The sequence below is a fragment of the Leptinotarsa decemlineata genome, unplaced genomic scaffold, assembly GCF_025532065.1.
Source record: "Leptinotarsa decemlineata unplaced genomic scaffold, Ldec_3_MD MMD2_tig00003557_RagTag_RagTag, whole genome shotgun sequence".
NCBI classification, from domain to species: domain Eukaryota; kingdom Metazoa; phylum Arthropoda; class Insecta; order Coleoptera; family Chrysomelidae; genus Leptinotarsa; species Leptinotarsa decemlineata.
In genome coordinates, this window is record NW_027412590.1 from 27,575 (window position 1) to 49,482 (window position 21,908).

Genomic DNA, 21,908 nt, shown 5'->3' on the forward strand with positions numbered 1-21,908 from the left:
TTATTTGGACGGTCCATATTTCCTCCAACAACGATTAACAAGCGACACTTACCTTCATTTTCTACAGGAAGAGTTACCTGTTCTTCTTGAAGAAATCCCTCTTCAGCTGAGGCAACACTTATGGTTCATGAATGATGGTGCACCAGCCCATTTTAGCGTACGCATTTTTACTCAGCTACAGTATATCCAAATCGTTGGATAGGTAGGGGAGGTACGGAACATTGGCCTGCTCGATCGCCTGATTTAAATCCTCTGGATTTTTGCATTCGAATTTTCTCAAGTCGTTGGTTCATTCCTCTCCCATTGAAAATGCAATAGACCTGAGGAAACGAATTATAGCCGGCCGTGAGGCAATAAGAAATACACCAGGAATATTTACGCGAATACGACAATCAATGAGGCGAAAAGTTGAATCTTGTATAACGTCTGAGAGAGGTCATTTTGAACATTTGTTGTAGCTATGCGTTTATTTATTTATTAGTGTTATTTTCTGTTGTTGTTCTGGTTTAATGTAATTGTATTAGAAAGTTCTTGATAATGTATTGAAGAAATGAAAAATATGCGTTAACATGTTTTTCTGCATAAAAACGGCACCAATATAAAAAAAAGGCAGGAGAGATTTTTTTGTCACAAATTGATGGAAAAATTTAAAAATTATTGTTAATTTGAAATATCTCACGTACGTATCTGACGTACCATTTTTTCTTTAAAAAAATTGAGATCATTACCCGTACGCGCGCCCCTGATGAACAAAATTCTCAATTGCATGTCAGAAAATGTGCAATAACTGCCTCTTGAAGCCCAGCAAATTTCATATGCGTATCTCGAGCCGTTTCAGAGTAATAAATAAATAGTCAGTTTTTAGGAAAACTTTAACATCTGGTATCAAGGAATACGAAGAATTCGCGGACAAAAGCTAGATAGCAAACGGTGACAATTTTTTCATACAGAATCACCTCCTAAAGTTTGTCGCACTTATTCACTAACACCCTGTATAAGTGAGTACATCTTATTTTGGGCCCAGATTCATTTCAATCATATGAAATGAGGGACATTTTGAAATATAAATCCTATGGAAAATATGAGCTAACGCTTGATAGTTGGATTTCGGAGATATCATTCATTCATCAATTATTTTGGTCACATTAAATTTCTCTATAATCAGTCTTCGCAAAAAACTAATAGGACTATGGTTTTTCTCGTGTCGTGATACAAAATTTGTATACTGAAAAAAATCATTTTTAGAAAATGTTCAACAACCTCTATCTCAAAAACTATATAGTCCCATGTTCATGTTCAATTTCTTATTTTGGTGAAGAGTAACATCGACTATTGAACAATACTTTTTCTAAAAACTTGTTCTCGATATACACACGAATTATATTCAATGCTCGAAATGAAATCGAAAATACAAAACATAACATTCAGATGAATGTAAAAATGTTTTCTTAGTCACAGTAGATTAATTCGCCGAAACAGAATGGTTTTGGACATTGATAAGGTTATATCTTAGATATAAATCTGTATTATCAATATCCATGTTCTCTCCACCATATACTACTGATTACAGTTTTCTTGTAACCACCTCTTAAAAACAAACCCCTCTGAAATCTTCAATGGCACTTTTTCACTTCAGATACACCGAATATACAAGGTACACATCGAATAAGTAGAATAAATCACACCAAGATATCTCACTTGGTTCACGATTGAGTCTCTTTATTTTCCAAATGTATGCGTTTTCTTGTGAATAACAAATCACCGAAATCTGAAGCACAATGAAAGGGTACAGCTCTGAGCGATATATTAATTTGGTCAGTAAATACAACAATCTTGAAAATTTGCAGCGTGTATGTGAAGAGTTTCCAATAATTTTTATCAAAATTTTACTGTGATTTCCAAAAAGGTCATAGAAAATTTACACGCAAAATAAATTGCCAATAATCTCTTTTGAAAAATTTCAGGACTATCGAAGCAATCCATACAACTGAAATATAAAGAAATATTGTCAAGGGCTCTTGACTACGTCTGCAGGAGAGCAAAAAATTATTAGGCAGGGTACTAATGAATATCATTTAAATATTTTTCATAAATTGTGTCATTTTCAACATGAAAGCAAGTTTTTTCATAGAAAATAGAATTTTCTCGTCTTTCCATAATTCTCAGCTGTATTTACATGAGATCATTCTTTTACCTTCATATATCGAGGATTCTCCGGGGTAATATGATATCTCACAAAGTTGATATCAACGTACTTGTAAAAATCTGGAATTATACATTATTTGACTCATGTTTCCATAAAACTCGATCAACATATTTCGTCGAACTCGCCGAATGCTACTCAAAACTCCCATCAGAACGGTTATGAGATTCGTTTCTGTCGTCATTCCAAATGTTGGTTTTTCGAATTTCGTACCTTACGACAGCCAATAAATTGAAAAGTTTTGTTTATTCGATAAAACTCCATTGACACATCTTGTCGAACTTGCCGAGTGCTACTCAGAACTCCTAGCAGAATTGATCTCATATTCCTTTCTGTCATCTTTAGAAATGTTGGTTTATCAAATCTTGCACCTTATGATGGCCAATGAATTGAAAAGGTTTGATTTTTCGATTGAACTTTTTGAACTTATTTTGAAAAACTAGCCGATTGTTACTCAGAAATTCCATTAGAACTGTTCTGAAATTTCTTTTTGTCGCCATTCGAAATGTTTGTTTTTCGAATTTCGCACCTTATGATGGCCAATAAATTGAAGTTTCTATTTTTTTATAAAAGTTGATTGACATATTTTATAGAACTTTTGTATTTCGTCAGAGCTATATCCAAAAATGGTCAAGAACTCTAGAACTCATTCATCTTCATCGAAAAATACCACCAGAATTAAGTTTGAATTAAGTTGGCACCGTATGAAGTTTAAAAAAAAAATGTTTAAAATATGTTTTTCCGTTAATCAGCTGTCGCCCCCATACGAACGACAACTCCCAGGAGTTGAGAAACTTGTGCGAGCTGAGGACTGACGAGGTCTTACCTTTTAACGTGTGATTCCTAACAAGGAAGTAAGCGCCACTATTTTTTTTCTTACTGAAATACACAATTTGCTGAAACTATTCAAAATTTATATCAGAAACTCCAGAACTCTATGAAATCCGCCCAGAACTCAAAAAAAAGTGCTTTTGCACAAAGTCGGCGCCAGCTTCACATGAGTCATTTAAATTGGTAACATAAGTTCCAAGACTTTTATTTTTTCAATACCGTCCTGAAACTATACATTATAGTACCGGTAGTCTACCTTAAACATAAATCCCTTCCAAGACCGTCCTGGAACTATACAAAAGTCTTTGAACTAGCCATTAGGCAGCAGGAAAAGTTTTGTAAATGAACTTTAGTCATATATATATATACAGTGTGACCCATTTAAAATGGAACCACCCCTGTAGAATGTGCATTTTTCAATCAATCTCAATTTTTTTTTTATTGAAATATTAAGCATGAAAAACTGTATCTTGACACTAACTTTCACAATTTTAGTTTCATTTCCAAGGCACTCTATGGTTTTTTTTGTTTGTCAAAAACGGCAAAAGTTTATTAGGCAATTTTTGTTTTCAAATTTGACTACACCACTGGATTCGTAGTCGTTATAAATCAAAACTGTCAAATTTTCATTAAAAAATATTTGTTAACAACGAAGTTACAACAACTTCAATTTTGGAAACAAAGTATTTGTTTGTAATTTTTATTCAGATTATAGACATATTTGAGATCTGACAACACTGTCATCACCAAGTAGAACACCAGTGAAATTGTACAGTGAAAATCCGAAGTCAACAGCTCAATGCGTTCTACAGTTATAACTTCTGAAAATATGGTAATGTGAAAGATTTGTGGTGCAAGCGTTTTGTAATAAAAATCTGACTACGCCACTGGATTTGTGGATAATATTCCCTTAAAATCATTCATTTGAGTGTAGGTTACGAGAAGTGTATTCTAGAATAACAGAAAATTAAAAATTCATTTTCAAGTTATGCAGTACTTAGTACATTCTTCCGCATAGCCGCTAAAATCAAATTGATTTAAAGCATGGAAATCATTTATTCAATAATAAAACAGAGAGCAGGACAAAAATTGTTCCCTGTAAATTCTTCATAACTCAGCTAAAACAATCTTTTAGAGGAGATATCAATAATTTGAGGAAGCTGAACTCATTATGCAAAGGTTTTATAATAAATCAACAGTAGGCTGTGATTTTGACAGTTAATCATAAATAAAATAATAGTTGTTAGTTACGTGCATTTAATAATGGCTTTGCAATTATCATTAGAAGAAAGAATTGAAATTGTGAGAATTTCTGGGGACAATTATCATAGTGAAAGAGAAGCAGCTAGGATATTTAATCACAGACATCCAAATCGACTTCCCATTGACAGAAGCACCGTCAGTAAAATTAACAAAACATTTAAAGAAACCGGTGCAGTCAGAAAACATATTTTAAAAAATAATCACCGAAGAAGAAATTTAAACGAAGGTGCTGTTTTAGATTATTTTAGAAACCACCCAAACAGAAGTTTACGAGTCGCCAGTTTGGATTTAAACTTACCGAGAGAGACTATTCGACGATGTCTTAAACAAAACAAAATGAGAGCATTTAAACCTAAATTTCTTCACTCTTTAAAGGCAGGTGATGAAGTGAAACGTATGGAATTTTGTTCGTGGGCACAAGGCGAGTACCTGAATACAAGAAATTTTTTAAACTGCATAATGTTTAGTGATGAAGCTTCTTTCAGCACCAATGGGGTAGTTTCATCGCAAAATGCTCGGTATTGGGCTACGGAAAATCCGCACTGGATCATAAATTGTAAAAGTCAATATTCCGAAAAAGTTAACGTTTGGTGTGGTATAGTACAAAATAGAATAGTAGGTCCATATTTTTTTGATGGAAACATAAACGGGCAAAATTTTTTGGAATTTCTAAATAACCAATTATCGGACGAAATAGATGAAATGCCTCTTGCGGAACAAGTAAATTTATATTTTCAGCTCGACGGCTGTTCCGTGTACAATTCGAGGATTGTTAAAGAGTGGCTAAATAACCAGTTTCCAAATAATTGGATAGGACGAGGTAGTGACTTAATTGAATGGCCACCTAGATCGCCTGATCTAACAATATTAGACTTTTTTCTGTGGGGTATTCTGACACAAAAAGTATACAGAACAAGACCAACGAATCGAGCTGAACTCATGCAAAGGATACGACAAGCTTGTGCCGAAATTACAGTTCAACAAATAAGAAATAGTGTAAACAATATTCGGAAGAGATACGATAAATGTATTGAACTTAATGGAGGTTTGGTAGAAGCCACAAAAATTTGAATGTTCAGTTTTAAATCAATGTTTATTTTAGTATCAGTTTTTTTCTTAATGGCAATTAATTGTTGAATAAATACTTTGAAACTTGTTTGTATACATTTTGTTTTCATCAGCTATATAAGAAGGTAGAGTAAGTTCAGAATCTCATAAAATGTGATTTTCCAGGTGCGCTGTTACAAAAGTACTATTATTTATTATTGGGAAACTTCCAAAAAGCTTACAAGTATGACCATTAATACTTCAAGATTCTATCAAGATTTGGTAAAAGCGCAATTGGGAGATCCCATGACATGAGATTCTGAACTTGGTCTACTACTGCGTAACTTGAAAATGAACTTTTAATTTTCTGTTATTCAATTATTCAATTTTTATTTTAATTTTCACTTCTCGTAACCTACACTCAAATGAATGATTTTAAGGGAATATTATCCACAAATCCAGTGGCGTAGTCAGATTTTTATTACAAAACGCTTGCACCACAAATCTCTCACATTACCATATTTTCAGGAGTTATAACTGTAGAACGCATTGAGCTGTTGACTTCGGATTTTCACTGTACAAATTCACTGGTGTTCTACTTGGTGATGACAGTGTTGTCAGATCTCAAATATGTCTATAATCTGAATAAAAATTACAAACAAATACTTTGTTTCCAAAATTGAAGTTGTTGTAACTTCGTTGTTAACAAATATTTTTTAATGAAAATTTGACAGTTTTGATTTATAACGACTACGAATCCAGTGGTGTAGTCAAATTTGAAAACAAAAATTGCCTAATAAACTTTTGCCGTTTTTGACAAACAAAAAAAACCATAGAGTGCCTTAGAAATGAAACTAAAATTGTGAAAGTTAGTTTCAAGATACAGTTTTTCATGCTTAATATTTCAATAAAAAAAAATTGAGATTGATTGAAAAATGCACATTCTACAGGGGTGGTTCCATTTTAAATGGGTCACACTGTATATATATATATATATATATATATATATATATATATATATATATATATATATATATATATATATATATATATATATATATATATATATGTATATATATATATATATATATATATATATATATATATATATATATATATATATAATTTGTTATGAAAAGACTCGAAATACAACAGTGTATGGCAATTTTAAAAACATCACGAAGGAATTCAGATACAAAAATACAGCAAGGACACCCTGTACATATATTGAAACCCACAGCTTTGACCGGAAACAAATTAAACAAATTAAAGTGGGAAATTCAAATATTAACATTCTTACATCAAAACACATCGAAATACGAAAAACTGATAACCGATATAGGTTAGATATATAAATTAACATCTGTGATAAAAAAACGGAAAAGGCATGATGAACTAATTGTTATTATTTAGGAATGATGTAAAATTCAAAATGTATTATTGTGAATCACTTCCTTAGAAACTGACATCAAGTGATGCTTTTGGAAAATATTTATATTTACATAAAAGTGAGGTTAACTATTTTTGTACGAAACTATAGAATGAAAATGTATCTAAATTTAAGAGCCAATGTTAATTTAGTAGAATAGAAAAAAGAATTTGAAAATTTGTATATGTGAAAATTGATAGATGGTAACTAGAGAAAGGAGATGGATTTTCAAATTTTTTATCAACAAGGAGATTCTTCTTGAGGCAATGAAAGAGACGCCCAGCTAAATTTTCCTCCCCTTAAAATTGGAAATATATAGTATATAAATTAAAAAGTAAACAGAATAGTAGTCAATACTGATTTGTAATAATAGATTTAGTGAAAAAACCCACCTATCATATCCTATTATATATATATATATATATATATATATATATATATATGATATAAATCAAAAATTAAACAATTTGTGGACACAACACTCCGTGCGTTTGTGTTGTTTCCTGATTTCGGCAAACAAGTGTTGCCCATCTTTACACTTGGCTGCATCGCGCTGATGAGGTCAATAGCCAGAAACACGTGTCCGCGGTTTGCCCCCCTTTTTGGAGTGTTGTGTCCACAAATTGTATAATTTTTGATTTATATATATATATATATATATATATATATATATATATATATATATATATATATATATATATATATATATATACGTATTTCATTACGTATTTCAGAGAACTATCAAATGATATGAAAAATCGAATATAGCTCTTTGGTTCTGGAGAAATACAGGAAAAACCGAAAAATCCCAAATTATTTTTTTGCCTATATCTTCTTTATCCGCAGATATATTGAAAATCTGTTCACATTTTGCTATTGGCACTTGATGTGGTGGACTATCAGACTATGTCCATGAATCTTTCATATAGGGCCACCCCCTTTTTTGAATTTTTAAATGGAGACCTGTAGTTTTTGTTGTAGTTTTTGGATCGTTAACGTTCACTTCATACTGAGAAATTAAATTTTATTTTATATTTCGTGATTTTTCCCTTTCAAATCACGGCCCTGGATATTGGTTGATTGAGTTGAATAAAAACACAATAGCAACTTTCACGTCTCCTTCTGTATCGTAGAGTTTCCATAAAGTTTTTTTTTTAATTATAAGTACCTATTGATATTTTTTCATATTTCCATTACTCTAAGCGTTTTGTACAATGAACTTCGAATAAGAAAACCTTTTATGATTATCTGAAACATATCTACATCAAAAATATATTATGTGTTTCAATAAACAGAAAAAAAAATTATAGCAATAATAACGAAACGAACATAAAACTTGTAATGAAAATTGAAATGAAGTAATTTATATACACAAAAAAATTATTGGTGCAATAAATGTTCGAATTGGAGTCCTTCCATTTCGAGACAAATAATGGACCAATGAGATGGCTTGCAAGATCACCATATCTTACTATTCTGGACTATTTTCTATGGGGGACATTGAACAATAGAATTTACGCTGGCAGAGAGATAGAAAATATGGAAGACTCGAGTTTGATGATTCTGAATGGTTTCGCAACAATGCAGCAAATAAGTGTATTAAGGACAATACATAATATGAAAAATCGAGTTCAAAAATGTCTTGAAATGGAAATTACTTCATTTCAATTTTTATTACAATATTGTTCGTTTCGGATGTTATTATCACTATCATTTCTTCTTCTGCCCATTAAGACACATAATATATTTTTTATATAAATATGTTTCAGATAATCATAAAAGGTATTCTTATTCGAAATTAATTGTAGAAAACGCTCAAGCAATAGAAAAAATATGAATAGGTTCTTAAAAATGAAAAAAAAAAAACTCGCGAAGAACTCTACGGTACATAGGAAGACGTGAAAGTTGCTATTGTGTTTTTATTTAATTCAGTCAACCAATTTCCAGGGCCGTATTTTAAAAGGGAATAATTCACACCTTTTTAATCAAATATTACCGAAACATCCCGAAATATAAAATTGAATCCAATCTCCCAGTATGAAGTGAACGTCGACGATACAAAAACTATAACAAAAAATACAGGTCAGTATTTAAAAATTCAAAGATGGGGGTGGCCCAAGTCAGATGACACCCTGTATAAAAGATTCATGGACATATTCTGATAGCACACATCATGTGCCAATAGCAAAATGTGGACAGATTTTCAATATGCCTGCGAATGAAGAAGGTATAGGCAAAAAATAATTTGGGATTTTTTTACATCGTCGAATAGGTGTCTCAAATACGCAACTTTGCCACAATTTAACTGACACTCTATCTCTTATCGTTTACGAGATCCCCATGAACAGAAACGAATTTGAATAGCCCAGTATGTATATAAAATCGAGAAAAGTTAGGTTGACTGCATTTCTAGAAACATGTGGATTTGTTTTTCGATGACATTCTAGGTTAGCAAACCACCAACATGACATAAAAACTTGGCAAGTTAACTTGGGTGTCACACCAATAGGTGGTTCCACTTATGTCTCGCTTGCGTTTACGCAGTTATTTCTTTTAGGTACTTTCCTTTGTTTTTCACATTTCACCGCCTGCCCGGTACTGACGATACCCAATAGGCTGAGACAGCTGTCTACCGATGGCTCTTGAATTGAAAGAGAGGGAGAGAGAGAGAGAGAGAGAGAAGTTTTCTCACAGTTATTATTGTATTCTTTCCAATTTAAATATTAACTTGGTTCTTTCCATAGCAGATCCAGAAAATTCAAGTTTATTATGTGTAATTTCAAATTCCCGACGGAGCTGATCCTCAGTGGTGGAAGCAACGTGATCGTAGATGAACACCAAAGGCTACCAAAGATGAACGCGACGTGAACATTGAGGAACAGCGACTCTGAGTACTATTTTATTCAACTGGAACACTTTTTTTCTACAACAAAACGTTTCCTTTTTTCTCGGTATTCATGGTGATATAAATTATACAGTTTATGGAAAACTCAACTGAACCCAACATCCTCCCACCTTTTGTTATTGAAACAATAATTGAAATAATAATTGAAATTGGATCCAAATTTCGCAGGTGGCTTGACGATTCTAGCGTATCTGGTAACAATTTATTTCGAACCGACGTTCTCATCTGCCATCGAACCCATATCTTCATCAAAATCAGATGGCTTGGAGACGTTCATTTGCCTGATGGCGTTGTTCTTACCTGCAACCTGTAAATATCTTCTCTTTCAGGAATTTCCCTAGAATGAGCCTTTGAAATGGTCCAATGATTTCTTCGTTTCTAGTTTTGATTCGAGCAACTCTCTTTGAATGTGGTTGACAATGTTTCGTGGCGCATTTCATTATTTCGGACTTTCATTGTCTAATATGATATAGATTGATTTGAAATCCCACAAGGAATCTATAAAAAATTAAAAAGAATTGAAAAGATTAGCTGAAAAATAACAATTACATTAAGCTAAAAAACTGTAATTACAATGAAATGAAATACAAGCATAAATTGAACTCATTGCGAGAGATGAAATTTAAAAATTATTAACAAGTTATGAAAATTAAAAATCAACAGATTTCAAGCCAAGTTACTTCACGACGTTTCGATTGTTAGTACTCACAATCGTCTTCGGGTGATGACTGGACTCATTTTTCCTACATTCCCCAAAGCAGTTCTTGTTGATATGAACTGGCTTCTTCAGCTATAGGATGGAAGCGAAAGCAGCTGCAAAAGCTGAAGTACTACACATCTCACAGATTTAGGGGTAGTGGTACGATAAAAAATCTGAGAGACTCTTTTCACAGATGACATGTCAGCCTTCGAGAATACCGTTATGTAGCGTTACTATGGTAGTCGTAACATCCATCATGATTACACCCCTGTACACTATCAACCGACCAATCCTGTTGAAATAAGGATACAGGAAGTGAAGGAGATTCTTCTGGAAAGATTATTCGGTCAACCAGAGCAGTACTGGGAGAGCCACGTTGCTATAAGATTATATTGCCTGAAAATCTGTGAGAATGTCGAAACAGTTCGCAGTCAGAGCCGAATCATTAGAAATACTCAACGGTAGACAGGAAGTCTACCAACATAATCTATTCCCAGATAGAAAAAAGAATCAGGCCAGAGAATAGTCGATAATAGCCGATTCGCCACTTGCACTCAGACATACACCAAGTTTTGGAATCCCTGGTCTCCTAGATTTTTCATCGTACCACTACTCCTAAATCTGTGAGATGTGTAGTGCTTCAGCCTTTGCAACCGATTCCGCTTCCATTCTATAGCTGAACAAGTCAGTGCATATCAACAAAAACTTATTGCCTTGGGGATTGAAGCATGAGCACGCCTACCGAAACCGCCTGTCAAAATCGTTAAACATCGGGAGATCACAATGGCGCGTCGGTCTAGTAACGTTTCGACTCTCCTCATGAAACTCGAATGTAAACTTTTGCCCAAGCCGTATTGTCCTCAGTATGTCTCATGCTGATCAGAATGACCAGAGGTTGGATGTTCATGATAATAACTTACCATGTCCATTTTCAGCCACAACTCCGACAAATCATCACAACTGCTTAAGAGCCTTCGAGCGTTCACAACACTTTCCGTCGGAATGAAAGTTCTATAAAATCTATATAATGCACTTCACAGTCACGTTATAGAATTTCCTACCCTGATAATTGATTGACTTACGGATGCTCCTTGGAAGATAGCACGATTTTCATGTCGAACTGTCAAAAAACCTATTTCAGAAGATGCAATGTTTTTTCTATTCAGAATATCAAAACATTTTTCTCCTCGCAAAAGATTCTTTCCAATTATAGAAAATGATATTACAGACACTTATTTCTTGAATTTCGGCTGAAAATCATGGAAACTCACATTTCCTACTCCCTCAATGTGTTCACTGTATGGATGCGAATTGTGTACCGAGATATAACGTCTAAATAATTCAGTTTCGATTTGTGACAAAATGAGCATGAAAAAATATTTAAAAAACAAATACCAAAACTGCTTTCCTCACTAGATATTTTACGTTACTGTAACCCCTGATAAATTGGCAGTACTCCAATTAACTGAGAGAAACCACTGAAACCTCAAATACTAACACTGCTGACCCATTAATTTCAATAATACAAGAGTATTAAATTGATTAAATTGTGCACAATAGGTAGTTGGATCCAGTATGAGTGAGTCTGTTTTACCCTCCACTAAAACTCCCGAGGGTTGTTGTGGTTGATACCTATTCAATCTTAACAAAATATACCCAGTTTCCATCTTGTTACTAGAATAAATTCAAGGTACATGCCAAATTTTCCTCAATCAAGTGAAAACCGGATCGTTGGTTAGACTGCGGCTACATTCGTCAGGTAGATAAGTAATATAAGTGTACCTGTATGTGAGTTTTCTATGAAGCATTTCATGTGTTTTCATGGCCAGACACTAGCCAGTGGAACTTATCCTGATCCTCTCAAGTACCCTGAATCCATCCCGGTAGGAATGTCTAGCTGTGGAATTTTTCACTATGGAGAATTCAAATTCTAAACTCGAGTTCTCCTCTGTGAAAAGAAGAATTCAAACTCAGTAGCCGCGAGCAATATTTTGAAACATTCGCTCCTGCCTATCGACGATAAAACGTAATATAAGTGAAAATAAATATTTATGTAATCCCTTACAATATTTGGCATAACATAGATCAGAATAAATCAAATGAATTTGTCTGTCTTATATCAGTTCTTACCATACCTGAGATGAAGATTCAGATACTTTATTTATCAACTTTTCTCATCTACTCATAATTACTTCTGAAAGATCTGACGACCCAATGAACTTTTTTGAGTTTGAACCTGATTTACGTTTCATCATACCTCATCTCCATTCTGTTGAAAACAACAGAAAGTCAAGAGAATACTTCGAACCTCATTTATTGTAACGAAACGACTTTTGGTCAGTTTCGTTGGAAGTACGGGGTTCGGATTACTGGTATTTTTGTTCAATAAACTAGGCCGAATTTCAGTAGATTCAGTTTGATTGGTCAATGTTCAAGATAACTGTAATAAATAAATAAATTCGAATTGGTGTGTGTACAATTTAAAGGATGATGCACCATTACCTGTGCCAGATGAGAAACCCAGTCGAAATTGGTACAGAATTTCGTAAGTTTCTGAAATCACGAGGTCACACTTATCATCGAACTACCAAATGAAATGGTCGAATACAGAACGATTTGAAAATAACACCCAGCATTTTTACGGAAGGAAACAAAAACGCTCGGGCTGGAACCGATTGAACAGGTAAGGTATATATCGAAATAATTAGGCCTGGAAGTAGACAACCATCATTTTATCGTACCGCTTCATCTGCCCACATGAATCCAACTCAAGAGGATTTGGATGGAAACTCCGTATTAGGGTTGGATTCTTCAATATACCGCTTCATATGGCTAGCATGGAAGATACCACGTTCCACTTCTGAGTCCGGGCAGGATAAGATGTAAGTTGCATAGCTAATCCTTTTTTCACCCTATGAGGGCCTACAAAGAGTATTAGAAGTTTCTTAGTTTCCTCTTTCAACACCGATGAGGTGGAGTTAGCCTTCAGGAGAACTGATTCGCCTGGCTCAAATTGTACATAGGGCCTACCAGGGTTGAGTAAGGAACGCCTGGCCGCTTTTCCATTCAAAGACTCCCTTGCGAGGTACACATTTACATGATTACGTCCGACATCGAGAGAACCTGGAAAATCTATCAATTCACGGACTGACACAGGAGCCCTGCCAAAGTGTAACTCATAAGGGCTGAAACCGGTAGATCCATGTACCACGGAATTCATGAGCTCAGACATACCTATTTCCCAAGCCCACCTATTATGATTTACCGAGCAAAATGTACGAAATAAACGGCCGAGCTCTCTCATCACCCTTTCTGAAGGGTTACTTTGAGGATGCCTTACCGAACTATGGATAGTCTTTATACCTATCTTATGCAAGGCCCGGTTCCACGCGGCCGCGGTAAACTGGGTACCATGATCGGTTAGTACCGCCCTGGGTACCCCCATTTTAGTAAAATAATCCGAACATAGTCGGTTCAAGATTACCTTAGTAGTAGCCTTCTTGAGAGTGTATAAAGTTACTAATTTGGTGAAAATATCGAGAACCATACAGAGGTGTACTACGCCACCCCAGGATCGGGGCAAAGGGCAATATAAATCAAGGGCAATACAATCATTAGGGCCATCAGGTATTATCGAGTAGAATTCGGGATGAGGCAAAATTGAAACTTTGGTTTTCTGACAAACATCACAAGAGGCTATAACTCGTTTGATGTCTCGGTGCATATTTTGCCACCAAGTATCACACCGTAGTGCAGACCAAACTTTGAATACCTCATAATGACCAAGCAAACCGTGGTATTCCTTGATAAACTGAGTAACAAGGACTTTAGGAATACATAACAAGTGGACCTCATCAAAACCTTGGCGTAGGTATAAAACCCCTTTATGTAGGATGAATTTTTCGTTGATGTCATTATGGGTTTCCAAAGAAGAAATTATCCTCGACAATTTTTCATCGCTTCGTTGAAGATCGGCTATATTCTTCAGCTCTTTATTCAGATGACCTGAGAATTTGATCAAAGAAAAAACATTGAAACACCTATCCGAAGGAGAGGGTAGTCGGTATCCCGGATTTCGTGAGAGGGCATCAGCTACAATATTTTGGACACCAGAGTTATATGCTCAATTTTGAAATCATATTCTTGTAGTGCCAAAATCCAGCGCATAAGGCGCGCGGATAATATTCGACAGGTTTTAAGGAAGACTAACGCTTTGTTGTCACTTAGTATAATGAAAGGCCTACCCAACAAATAAACACGCCATTTGTTCAGAGCAAAAACTATCGAAAGAGCTTCTTTTTCAGACGAGGAGTACGCTTTTTCCCTAGGAAGTAAGAGACGGCTAGCATAAGCTAAAACCTTGACCTCGCCTTCCATTTTCTGAAACAGGGTGGCCCCTAATCCGACGTCACTTGAGTCTGTTTGAACATAATATTTTTGATTCATGGTCGGATGATGAAGTAACGTCCTTTTTTTCAATTCTTCCTTCAATAGCTGGAAAGAATCTTGTTGCAATTTTCCCCACGACCATTTCGTTTTTTTCCTCAAAAGAGCGTGGAGTGGCTCGGCTATACTGGAAAATCCCTTGCAAAAGATTCTATCAAAGTTGCAAATTCCTAAAGAGTCCTGCAGCTGCTTCACATTCTTTGGACTAGGAAAATCTTCAATGGCTTGAATTCGATCTTCGTCAGGTTGTATCCCTTCTCGACAAGTTTTGTAGCCCAAAAACCGTATTTCTGTGAAAAATAAATGAAAGATAATATGATTTCCTCAATTGGCCTCACCATCTCGTGGTCTCTCTCTAATACCCGATTCAGTCTCCTAGCATCAAGGCAGACACGAACCGACCCATCTTTCTTTACTGTTGTCACCATCGGTGGAATATATGAAGTAGAGGCACGTTCTATGATTCCCCACTCCTCCATTTTTTTAATCTCTTTTTCCACCGCCTCGCGGTGTGCAAATGGGATGGGATACGGCTTTACAAAAAATGGTGTCTCGTCGGTGACCTTTATTCGATGAACATACTCACCAGTTAACCCTGGCCTCAAAGAAAACACTTTTGAATGAGAATAAAGTACTTTGGCGATTTCTTTCTTACGGATCTCAGTCACATTCGAATTTGTGAGTAACTCATCAATATCTTGAACGGTTGGATGTTCGGAAATTGAGTTTGTTTTTTCCAAGACCGCATTAGTTTTCATCGACAGTGTATTCAAATTATAAAGAAAAACAACAGTGGAGTCATGAGTTACCCTAACCTCCGGAATCTTAACGGAAATGCCCCCAGAGTTTAAAACAATATTTTTTTTTATCCAAGTCGATAGTAGCGTTCACTGCTATCAACCAATCAATTCCAAGGATAATCGGATAACCTAATCCTTGAATCATAAAGAACTCTTGCTCAAAAATGTGTTCATTCAAATTGAAAAGTAAATAAACTTGATCTCTTTGAAAGCTCCTCTCACTTTCACCCCACTAACAGGAAAAAGTGGAAACTGCTTCCGATTTTCTCCCAAACTACTCCAAACAGTATCTGAAATACAACATATCTTGCTTCCGGTGTTGAGAAGAGCCGGAAAGTTGAGATAACAAATCTGTACATTCACAACAGGACACCTAGATGGTTCTGATTCGTGTAGAAAATTACACTCTTCGGTGAGATCCCCCACAGGATCAAAAAACGACTTATTTATAATTGAAACATTTCTTCTGAGTACAAAATAATCATGCCCCCCAAGACCCTCTATGTGGGGACTATTACAACATAGGGTTTTTTTAGTTTTCCGCACTTTTTTCGACAGTGGGTTCCAAAGTAACATGAGAAATACGCGGTGACCTTCCTCTCCCTGCTTTCCTGTTATCAAAATAATCAGTCCTGCGAGGTGAGAAATCTCTTCTATAGTTTCAAGAACCATTCCGTGAATACGAGGGGTTAATAGGAGTTTCCAACCGTATGTCCACCCTTCTATAGCTTGTATTATTGTTACCAGAATACGCAGTCTGATTTGGATTATCTAATCGCAAATAATAATCAACTTGCCGTAAATTACGTAAAGCATCTTCAATTGTTGTGGCATTTATTAAACAGCATGATACTTCGGCAGGAAAATGGCGGGCAATGAGGGCTATCATAGCTGTCTCAGAAATTGATGGTTGCAAGTATTTGCATTTTGTAATGTTTTGCAAAAAATATGTGACATGAGAGCCTGAATTTTTATCATACCTAGCCGTCTCCAGCTCCTGGCGAATGACTGACTGTTTATTTATATTCCAAAAGTGATTTAAAAAAGCTTTCTGAAAATTTTCAAAAGTAATATTTGGATGCAGTATTGCTTCAGCCCAATCTTTTGCGCTATCCTTGAATTGATTTCCTAACCACAAAATCATGAAATCAAAAGGTATCTGAAAAACTACTAAAGCCTGTTTAATTTTTTGTAAAAATTCTACGGGGTGCACGGTTCCATCATTTCTAAATATAGGTATTAATTTCAAGACCTCTGTTGGATTTTTTTGAGAACTACACATATCCATTAATATTATTATTACCATTATTTGGAATAATTTGTGGTGACAAATTATTCGAATTCAAACCCGAATTCATTCCTGGATTTCTGCTTTGAAATGAATTTAGGTTAGGATAGATTTGATTTAACATCTGTGGATGATATTCCATGAAATTTATATACGAGTGTTGGTTGGAATGCTGATAGGCAGGATTGAAGTTTGGAAAATTTTTCCCGAAATTCTCACTATTTGAAAGGTTTGTATGTACATTATCTGGATTTGAGGTAAAATTCTTACTAGGAACATCTGTATTTTGACTCTGAAAAGTAGGAAATACGCCAGAAACAGTAGTAGATGTGTGATTGTTAGATAGATCAGGTTGAGTCTGAAAGCTATTACTTTGAGTTTGATTATTCTGCAAATTCGAATTTGGATTTCTCGCCCTTGCACTTTCAATTTGAAACCTAGGACTACAAATATTTTGATTGATTCGATTTGAATATTCATCAGGTCGAGGAGATTGGTTTTGATTTTCGGACAAGTAATTAGAATTAAGCCCATTTGATGAACTACCAAAGTTCAAAGACCTTCTTCTTTGTTGTGGTCTTCCAGGACTAGTAGACAAAAATGAAACGTTCCTACCTTGATCATCCCCCTTTTTGGGGTGGCTACTCCACTAAAGGCTGGTGGTGGTTGCTGATCAGCAGACTGCTGTAACATACCAAACTTTGGGATAGCCCCCGTATTTGACTGTGGCTGTTGAGCCGCTGCTCCTTCTTGATCGTTGTTTTCTAGAGTTTGTCGGTATTGCCTTGTTACCGGCCGCTCTGACATATTCGATGGTGTGTATGATAATCCCATATTTTCTCTCGCCTAGTAAATACCAGCTCACGTTGATGGCGCCAAATGATGTAACGAAACGACTTTTGGTCAGTTTCGTTGGAAGTACGGGGTTCGGATTACTGGTATTTTTGTTCAATAAACTAGTCCGAATTTCAGTAGATTCAGTTTAATTGGTCAATGTTCAAGATAACTGTAATAAATAAATAAATTCGAATTGGTGTGTGTACAATTCAAAGGATGATGCACCATTACCTGTGCCAGACGAGAAACCAAGTCGAAATTGGTACAGAATTTCGTAAGTTTCTGAAATCACGAGGTCACACTTATCATCGAACAACCAAATGAAATGGTCGAATACAGAACGATTGGAAGATAACACCCAGCGTGTGGCGGAAGGAAACAGCGGAAGGAAACAAAAACGCTCGCGCTGGAACCGATTGAACAGGTAAGGTATATATCGAAATAATTAGGCCTGGAAGTAGGCAACCATCATTTCATCGTACCCCTTCAGATTCAGATACTTTATTCATCAACTTTTCTCATCTACTCATAATTACTTCTGAAAGATCTAACGACCCAATGAACTTTTTTGAGTTTGAACCTGATTTACGTTTCATCATACCTTATCTCCATTCTGTTGAAAACAACAGAAAGTCGAGAGAATACTTCGAACCTCATTTATTCGCTTGTTTAACTTCAATTTTTGAATTTAATGTGCTGTGAAATTTAAAATTGCGCTTCATCTGTGGCAAAAAATACTTTGCTGCAACATTAAATCACTACCTCTCAGAAAGTAATTTCAATTAAATGATGGTTTTCAGGAAAATACTCTATTTTTTTTTCAGCACTTATCAAAGGGTAAACTAATGCTTTATGGAATTGAAAGAAGCACAGGCAAATGTAATAATTTTGATAAACATCAAATTAGGTGATGTGATATACTTCTGATGAGTGAACAAAATGGCATCTATCTAATCATTTTGACCATTTTGACATTTTCAAATTTGTGAATTATTACTGTGGAAGTGAATGGCAAATAAAAAACAGTTTCTCAAACCTTGATTTCTCACAAAATTTCTCATCTGTTAAATTATAAGAGCTGCTTATAATTCCTTATGACAATGAATATGATTGAATATGTAATACTTGTAGAAATCAATGGACATATGTTATTTCATATTGAAAAAAGCAATAATTGTACAACGAAAAAAATTTGACCCGATCTTTGTAGGAACAAATCGAAACAGTAAATAAATATAAATCATCATAAGGAATTCAATCAAATCACAAAAATTGAAGAAAAATTATACGACATGCTCCGATTAAAGAACGTGGTGTAGTGTGCCTGAGGCAAGTTAACATTTCATTGTAGTTATTCCGGAACATACAAAACTCTATGAGCTTCGAAAATTCTGTCTGTTCAAATTCTCGGAAGGCCTTCTCATTAACCTACTTAGCAGTGAATGATAGCTTTTCTCATGATCAGGAATAAATATGTCACTGGATACCTCTGAGAGTGAAAATTATTTTTGTTATTCATTTGTTACCAGGGGAAATTGTGGATAGTTGATTTTACAATTGACTTTTCGTGTTTGTTCTTTCTATAAATCCTGCTTCTTGAAAGATTCACGGTTGATTTGTGATGATTAATTCTTGAGAAGGTTGGAAAAAATCAGTAATTGATGAATAGACAATATGTCTGATGGTGATGTATATTTTCCGTGAACATTTCTTTCGTATACGTCTCATGTGTTTTTCATTAATAAAGATTCTGCTGAAGTGATGAGTACTGATTTTCGAATTAGTACTCAACGTGACCTCAAACATATTTTCATCTCGAAAAGTATATGTAAATTGTGTTATTCACGACACGAAGCATTCAACAACGTCACAACTCGTTACAATATTCACATTATACACAACCTCAAAATGTGAACAACTCATCATCTTCATATGAAGGATCTTGAAAACAACCAGTGAAAGAAAGAAAGAAATCAATTTACAATCTTCACAAATATGTGTACATCATACAAAAAGTAACATTCAGATACGAACTGGATAAAAAAGCCCTCTCGAAACGACAATTTTCACATAAACATTGAAGTACACGAAAAAGTACTTTCGACACAACTGCTTCCATATGAACACTGAATTATATAAAAAAAAAACTTTTTCTATTCAGTCTATACTCCAAATACCAATATGGAATCAAATCAGATATCATTCGCCTCAAGCAAACGTTTCAGAAAATATCATTAATTTTCAAGAAACAACAATTTTACTGAATATCACTGGAGTTTTTTCCCAACACCAAATCGTTATTTTTAAACATCGACACGTGTTTTGATCACCAAGAGTAGGAGATTTGAGCCGGTTCTCGGCCTTCCGCCACCACTATGACGTCACGTGGGGTGAATGACCCTCCCCCACCACTCTGACGTCACGTGGGGTGAATGACCTAGACCGAATCATGCCTCCCCCACCACTATGACGTCATTAATGACGTAATGGTGTAATTAGGGTGACCTTGAGGGTTGGTGTGTATGTGTGTGTGTGTGTGTGTGTGTGTGTGTGTGTGTGTGTGTGTGTGTGTGTGTGTGAATGCACGGTACACGGTTTATCATGTGCGTATCTGTGTACAAACATACGTCTGCATACTTCAAAGTCCCTCCAAGTAATGAATGTTCCATCGGTGTGAGCCCACCAAGTTAGTAGTGGTGTGACGTCACAGCAGCATCAACCGTTCAATAGTAGGAGAGCGAGATGTGCACTCCACGGCGTATGGCTGTGTAATGCATATTCATCAGTGTTTTCTTACCTCTCTCGATGCCGTCTCCCACCATTTGACACCCCCCTTCAACCCCCACCACTGGACATCCACATTCTCCAACCCCCACCACTGGTCATCCCCACCCTCCAACCCCCACCACTGTACACCCCCACCACTGAATCATGATCTCACATGACGTCACGTGGGGTGAATGATCTAGACCAACTCATGCCTTCTCCCACCACTATGACGCCATTAACGACGTAATGGTGTAATTAGGGTGACCTTGAACGCCATGTCCGACTCATACCTTCCCCCGCCACTATGACGTCATTAACGACGTAATGGTGAAATTAGAGTGACCTTGTACGACATGTCCGACTCATGCCTCCCCCACCACTATGACGTCATTACCGACGTAATGATGTGATTAGAGTGGGGGTGGAGGAGGGTTGGGGTATGGGGGTGGGTGGATTGACCTTGGGTCAGATTATCCTTCATGGTGGGGGTGACTCGCACTGTTTAATATAAAAGAAATGCCTGGCCCACTATGAAATTAGTATATGAATATATTTGTAGCAGTTAGCAATTGGTAGAGTGTTATTCAGTTCGTAATAGAAGGAAGACGGTGAGTGTATTTATCTGTTGAAAATTGTTTATATTTTCATACATATTTTCATCATGTCCATTTCAAAAGTAGACTTAAATAAAATCAATGGTTTGATTGTACAGGAGGTTGAACAACTAGAGCAAAAGACCTTATCATCATTGCCAATTGATGAAGTGTACATAATTGAAAATATGTCAACTTATTCTACACGGTTTGGTAAATCAATTTTATCAACTTTGGAAGATGTGAGCAATGATAAATTATTTAAAACATGGCTACCAAAACGTATGTCGTTGCAATTCAGTGATGATGATATAACTTGTATCAACTCATCGCGTGGTGAATATACGATGACGTATTCAGGTCAGAGCCCACAAAGTTTTGCCGGCATGAAAATGCGATCTCTAGTCAAATTCAATATGATTGAATAATAATTCAATAATAATTTATAGTGAATTTCTTTAGGTCATAGCCCACAAAGTTTTGCTGGTGTGAAAACGTGAACTCTAGTCAAACTCAATATTATTGAATAATAATAGTAATCATAGTGAATTTTTTTATGTTTTGATAATATTCATATATTAGATGATAATTATATGGAAATATAAACATTACTAACTTAGTTGAATGCACTCACTTTATAAGTACAAATGAAATGGGAATGTGAGTATTATATCATGGAAACAAGTTGGAGGTTGGTAATTGTTTTTTTTTATTTGATTTCAGTTCCATTCAAAGATGTGGATGCAGTATGCAAGTAAAGATTGAATCGATGATGTAGATCTTAAATCATCGGTTCA